Source organism: Polypterus senegalus, unplaced genomic scaffold, assembly GCF_016835505.1.
Source record: "Polypterus senegalus isolate Bchr_013 unplaced genomic scaffold, ASM1683550v1 scaffold_6493, whole genome shotgun sequence".
Lineage (NCBI taxonomy): Eukaryota > Metazoa > Chordata > Cladistia > Polypteriformes > Polypteridae > Polypterus > Polypterus senegalus.
The window spans coordinates 1-6,928 of record NW_024382335.1 but is presented as its reverse complement, the minus strand read 5'-3'; the positions used below and the strand labels follow the sequence as shown (position 1 = coordinate 6,928).

The 6,928-nt window shown below is 41.1% G+C and overlaps 1 long non-coding RNA gene across 1 annotated transcript; it reads right to left on the bottom strand.

Annotated features, from left to right (window-relative positions):
* Positions 1 to 3,804: 3,804 nt before the first annotated feature.
* LOC120521045 lies at positions 3,805 to 4,831 on the bottom strand. The gene is made up of 3 exons (XR_005631971.1): positions 4,785 to 4,831; positions 3,958 to 4,062; positions 3,805 to 3,851 (listed from the first exon to the last, which is right to left on the bottom strand). It is a non-coding gene; the product is annotated as an uncharacterized LOC120521045 (long non-coding RNA).
* Positions 4,832 to 6,928: the final 2,097 nt, after the last annotated feature.

The window sequence follows — 6,928 nt, the reverse complement described above, 5'->3', positions numbered from 1 at the left end:
ATTTCCAAATTTCTTTCAAAAGACCCTTTATAATAGAAGCAGAACAAGGGAAGAAATAGCGGGAGTCCCAACACAGACTGAAAGTGGATTTGCAGAATTAACAGCCATGGCCTTTGGCTTTGAACTTGAGCCGATGAAGAAGGAACAGAATTATTTATGATTATTAGGAGTGGAGGTCCTACTGTAGACTTCTGACCGTGTCCTCGGACCACAGAAACACAGAAATGAACGCTGCAGGTGTAATTAGTGTGACTGCAATACAATAAGACACGTGCCAGAAGACCTCGCCTTGACCAGTTTGTCTCCTACTGATGGCCTTGTATTTGTCTTCCATTGTCAGTTCAAATGGCTCCTCAGTGCCAACTGTCTGAGTGTCGGTGACCAGAAACAAACTGCTGTGTGACCTGAGACATCAGAGTGACAGTGAGGACTGAACTTCTATCAGGTGACATGTGATGCCCACTTCACGGGTCCTGCTCACCTTAGGGGTTCACAGTTAAAATAATGTGGTGAATCAAATGTGAGGACAGAAACCAAATGTTTAATAATCAGACTGAGTGGAGCAGACTGGAGCTTTAGAATAAAAACAACAGCAAACAAAGGATAGAGGACTCTGTGTTGTGTCCTAGTACTACTGAGGTAGGGTTCAGCCCCAGGACCAAACTGATGGACCAACGATAAGAAGAGTGGACTAAAATAAAAGAAGAAGATGAGAGAAAAACACAAGGCACCTTACTGAGTGGCGAATAAGAACGAGAGGACAGCACAGTGGGCACCTCAGGTGTGTGTGAGCTAAGAACGCTCAAACAGTTCTTATAAAATACTGATTCACCTCAGACATGGAATCCAATACAAACTCATATTCAATAATATTATCAGAAAGCATCCTTAGACTCAGAATGTTTCTAGCAAAGGCTCTACTTGACTTGTCATTTCTAGCACTAATGTTTCACATGCTCTTATTGTGTCCCTTGAATTACTAAACTCTCCTCCATTTAAATCTTTAACAGTTTTATTTTGCATTTTAATACAAAGAAGAAAAATCTTTTCTTACCAATTCCTTGTGCAGGAACCATATAGGAAGGAATCAACTGTAGACACAAAGAGAAGAACAAAGTGAACATTTGAGAAGAGAAGTGGACTGACAACACCAGTCTCCATGGATGAAGGACACTCAGATGAATATTTATATATACTGTATATTGTGAACGTTATACCGGATGGAGTGGCGTCCCAACTGGGGTGAAGGCTGATACTTTGTCCAGCTGGGAGGCCACAATGAAAGGCTATGCCACCTGCCCAGGATGGCTTTTGGTTCTTGTCCCACGTGGTGGAAATTCTAACAGATGGACTGGATGGAAATATCAAGGACAATACAGCCTACAATATAGAGACGGCAGTGATCCACTGGCTCAGTTCATATGACTTGTAGTTCAGAAGGGCAATCCTGCCAGGGTCTGTGTCTGCCACCAGAGGGCACTCCATAAGAGAGCCTACAGTACTGATCAAGTGTGACCCCATATGTGCTTTTCAGAATGCAATGTCATGACACCAGAAGTACACCAGGTCCAACATACAAGAGAGCGCTCTTCACTTGGAGAGTCAGAGTTGGGAGGAAGAGGATGACACCACTAAGGAGGAGCAGAGGGAGGACAATAAAGCACTTATTTGACGTATTGTTTAAAGTAAGAGTTGTGAGGTGTTGTCATGTAATAAACATGTTATGTTATCCTCCGTGGTGTCTGACGGGTTGTATCTGCTGTTCAGAGCTCTGGGCACCCTAGTGGCCACAAATATACAGCAATATGTCTGCTTTGAGGTTGACTAGGGACATTGTCACAAGTGAAGACTTTTCAGGTGACATAATGCTACATACGATACCATATTTATATGTAACCTTAGGGGAAATGACAGAGATGTACGATTTAGGAGATCATTGTTACGTTGATGACACTCAAATCCATATTGGGGTAAACTTCACCACTACTCTCCTCACAAACTGACTCCATGAAACAAAGTCAAGGGTGCAACAGACGTCCTTCAATCAAATTGCTTAATGACTGAGGTTCTTTAATGGTCCTTTTCTTCTGTACAAAAATAAATCATTTGAGTTCATCTGTTGATAGAATTCTGTTATCACCTACCATTAATGTTCTGTGACCTTGGAGTTATTTATGACAGTCAGCTCACGTTTGATGCACAATTAAAAACATTACTAAAATGTATTTGTTTCATCAGCACAAGATGGCAGGACCCTGAATATTTCTGTTACTATCTGCTTTGAAAAGAGTATTCATGTCTTCATCTAAGGCCTTCATCTTTGGGAGATTATTGCAATGCTCTTTCTTTGGTCTACCAGCAAATTCTCTTAAGAAGCTCCAGTGTGTGCAAAACTGTGCTCCCTGACTGACCCATACGTCACTGAACCGTCACATCACCCCTGTACTGCGCCACTGCACTGGTCCTCTGCTCACAAACACGCATTTAAAACCTCATCTAACACACAAAGAAGTCCATGCACAGCCTCTCATCACATCTGTGGCCTGTCAGACCCTCCATTCTGTTGGCTTTGTCCTGCAGGAGGAAATTCAAGTCATGGGATGAGAACTTGACAGAACAATGAGTTCTGTTGATTCCTGCTTTGTTGGGATTATTACTGGATGTCAAATTGGTTTTTACTTTGTTAATTACTGCTTGTGTGGGTTGGCCCTGCCCGGTTTGTTTCGGGCCCCGTTTGCTGGTTTGCTGGCCCCCCTAGAAGTTGTAATGGGTATTTATGCTTCTTTATACTTTTTATTCTTCTTTCTGCCTTATTGCACCCTGGTTCAAGAAAAGTGTGTTAAAACAAATGTGCTATTATTATTATATATATTATTATTATTATTATATTAAGCATGCTGCTTGTCTGCAGGTGGCTTTCTGCTGCGCTGTTATTGCAAAGAACAATAAATATGTTAAGAGTATTAGTGTGTGTTGTGAGTGTGTGTGTGTGTGTGTGTGTGTGTGAGTGTGTGTGTGGGGTTGTGTGTTGTGTGTGAGTGTGAGTCACAGACTGGCACCTTACAAATGGATTTCTACTGTCATGTGTCAACTCTCTGCTCCCGTTAATTGGAATCAGAAACAGATGAATGAATTTTAATTCAAAATCATAAAATAAATTTAAAAGCTGTTTATTTTTATTGTTTTTGTTTCCTTCCTATTCACACATGAAGTACCAAACAAAGGAGACACAGAAGACTTCACTGAACGTGGGCCACATTGGCTCAATGCTGACCATTTTCAAATCGTCTCTCTTCACATTCAGGCTGGCCGGCCTGATCTCATTTGAATTTCCTGACCAGTTCACGCTTATTCAGTCACTCAAGGCCTTCTACTAATTGAACTGCTCAGATATTCATGGACTCTGAAGACTTCTGAGAAGCCACCTCACCATCACAGGAGACAGATGAGCAGTGGCCAAGTAGAAAGAGGTAAATCAGAAAGTCGAGCTCATCAGACCAGTCCTTGATCAGAGTGTCTCATATCTACAGCCCTGTGCTGACTCATGACCAGAGAGAGGACTAAATGTGAATGGAGGAGCCATTTGCACCACGAGCACCGTGACGCTAGGTTTGTCAGCCCACAGCATCTCAAACTCCAGGTCAGCTCCTGGTATGATGTCTCCAGTGGACAGTCTGCTGTCCTTCCATTGTCAGTGGATTTCCAATGTGACCCTACAGCCGCTAACTGTGAATTGTGTGATCAAAATACAAACTGACTGACACGCCTCAGGATTCACCGATGACAGTAAAAGCACAAAGTAACTGAAATCAAACTGTACTCACCTATTGAATCATATCTGGTGTTTGTTTCTATTGAAGACAAAAAAGAATATAAAGATGAATTATTTATGAATAACTTTACCATTTACTGAGCAGTCAGTCTGTTCTGATGTCGAGTGAGATCTTCTGTCCTCACCTCTCATTCTTCTCCATTGAATGACCAGCAGGGAAGTCACCACTAAACAAAGAACCAACAAGACGCAGAAAGCCACCAACCAGCCAGAGACCCCTGGGGAGAAACCTGCAAAATGAGAGGAAGACGTGTGAGTCTGTGAGACAGGAATGAGGTTCAGGTGAGGAAAACACAGAAGAATCCATCAAGTGGGACTCTTCATGCTAAGGGGAGCATCATGAGACCCTGCATTTACACCACAGATGATGTGCCCTGTAGCTGGAGCCTGACCAAACACACCTTCACAGCCATGTCATCAGCGTGTCCATCAGCCCTCTCGTTCTCCATCATCAATTATCCAGTATCTCACCTCCATTAATGTCCACTCAGTGTCGTCTCCTCCAGTGTTTGTCTCCTACGCTTTTAATCTACACGTTTACTTTTCATTTCTTTGAATCACGTGACACAGATATATATGGAGGTCCACTCCTAGACTGAGTCACAACTGAATTTTCTATTTTTCTATTTTCACGATGGCCTTGTCTCGAAGTCGCACTGCTAGCCAACTGTACCTGACATTGTAGATTTGTTCACGGTGTGTGGTGATGTGAATTCCTGTATTTCAAAGTTCCAACTCTTATTCATATTTCATTTCCACTTATGGATCTTTTCTTTTAATGTGCATATGGCACATCGTTTAACACTAAATTAGTTACTACATTGATTTTCCAGGTAATTAGTAAATGGGAGCCTAGCTTTTAGAGCTGATCTACAAATATGTGCTTTAGTGCCACATTCTGTGTAAAAATAAAGTGTCAATGCTGCTAGTGCCACACTATTCAATGACGTACTGTAGATGCCAAGTCCGGAGTGCCAGTCTGGCTTTGGTGCTTTACTTTCATCAGACAGCTGAACACGTGTACTCTCCTTCACCGGGAGGACGCTGCTCACTCTCAGAAGACCCTCGGAGTCCCGCCTGACTTTATTGTGGACTGTGACGCACGCCTGCCCCATTCATGTCCCTCCAGGTGACTTCTGGTTGGGGGTTCCACTTCTCAGCGCTGCACTCCAGTCGGGTCTTCTGGCCTTCAGTGGAGCTCAAGAAATGGAGGGCTGAGCACCTAAAACTAATGAAACACAAAAGAGTGGAAGATCAGTGAAGAGAAGAAGAAGAAACACTTTAACATCAGCTGACATGGCATACGGTTAGGAATGAACTGCTCAAATAAAGGAATTTGGTTGTTTTAGTTTGGAGTGCAGGCTTTGATTTTATTTTGTTTGACTTGTTTCTGATCATTTTATTTATTGCTTATATTTAATGAACCTTGGCAGAGTGTCAGTTTGAAATGTTTGGGACCAACTGAGGTAAGTTGGCAGGTTTGAGACTTTGAGGACATTTTTGAATGTCTCTCACACTCATAAATAAAGAGACCAGCTATTGAAATATTACTGGCCTGGACCTGAGGAGTTTGTCACCTCAACAGTCCTACAAACCAGAGGAGCAGCACCTTTGACCTCTGACCCACCTCGGCATGCTGTCTGTGCTGGGAGGCTTCTCAGGTGTCCTGTGTCCCACTTGATGTCCCACCTGATGGTATCCAGTGTCAAGTTTAGACAGGGTCTTAACCCACTTTAGGTGTAGTTTAACCATCTGTGTCTTCTGGTGATTTTTAAATATTATAATTGTGTATATTTCATTGTTTGTGTCTCTATGTATGTTATGTTTATAATCTTCTCTGTTTATTACTTACCTGTTATGTTTTAGCATATCTAGTTATACACCTTATATCATTTATAGAGTTTCAGGCTGCAGGACCACCTGAGATGATGTTTGTTTGTATCACAATGTTACTGATTCAAGGTTTTCTATTTTTAATGGTATTTTTGTATTTTATTCTGGTTTGTCAACTTTTATTTTACTTCAGTTCTTTGTATATTCTGTATTTGTCTTTATTTAGTGTTTGTTTCAGCTATATTCCTGTTGTTCTTTCTGTGAAGAGCTTTGATAAGGAGGAATGTACTATATGAATAAATTGTTTCATTATTAAATATTATTATTATTATTATCTTCCTTATCTCATCATAGGACCCTGGTCACTCATTCCGACTTTTAACATCACCAGTTAACCCAATTATACGCTCTTTCTATTTGAAAGGAAAATCATAAAACTCAGAAGAAAAGTCAACCTGATGAGGAGGTAGAAGTGCAAACTCTACACTGAAACAACAAGTGTTCTATGGAAAGTGGACATGGACTTATCAGGCAGTAGATCTAGCCACTGAGTCACATTTGCCATCCCATAATACAACTAGAAACAAAATGAAATGCCAAATGCACCTGACCTTCAACATGAGGTGAGACCTGAGTCCTCTTCTTTGTCCTAGAGATACAAGACACTGTAGAGATGATCATCTGAAACACGGATATTTCTTGATTATTAGAGACACTGCTTATTCTTGAGGTTGTCAGCTCGAGAGTTCTTTTCTTGTGTCACTCTGTATCCTGATATTAATCATGTATAACAGCTCTGGTGCTGATGTCATTGTAAACCACCTCACTTGAAAGGCCTCAGCATTAAGCGCCTGGTGAGAGGGAGGCTGGCAGGACCACATCTTCACCCACATAGTGACGATCGGGTTAGAAGGACACACAACGATGAAGCTGTTGAAAGGAAAACACAAGAGTGGAGTGACGACCAGGATGTGATTTGTAAATTAGAAAAATGACAAAGTTAATGAAAACCATGTTAGCCTACTCATAAATGTTTCATTATCATTTCATCTTTTCTGACTTCTTGTAGAATAAACTGTCTTCAAATTATTTTCTAGGTTTAAACTATGAGCTAAAAAAAAACAATTAATTCTTTCTTAATTTTTGGACAAAAAGCTAACAATAAATAAATATTCGTGAAGAGACTTCTTTGCTGAACTTTACAAGAGAAATGTATAAATAAATAGTAAACCACCGAACTAAGCCTCACATACCGGGGCCCCC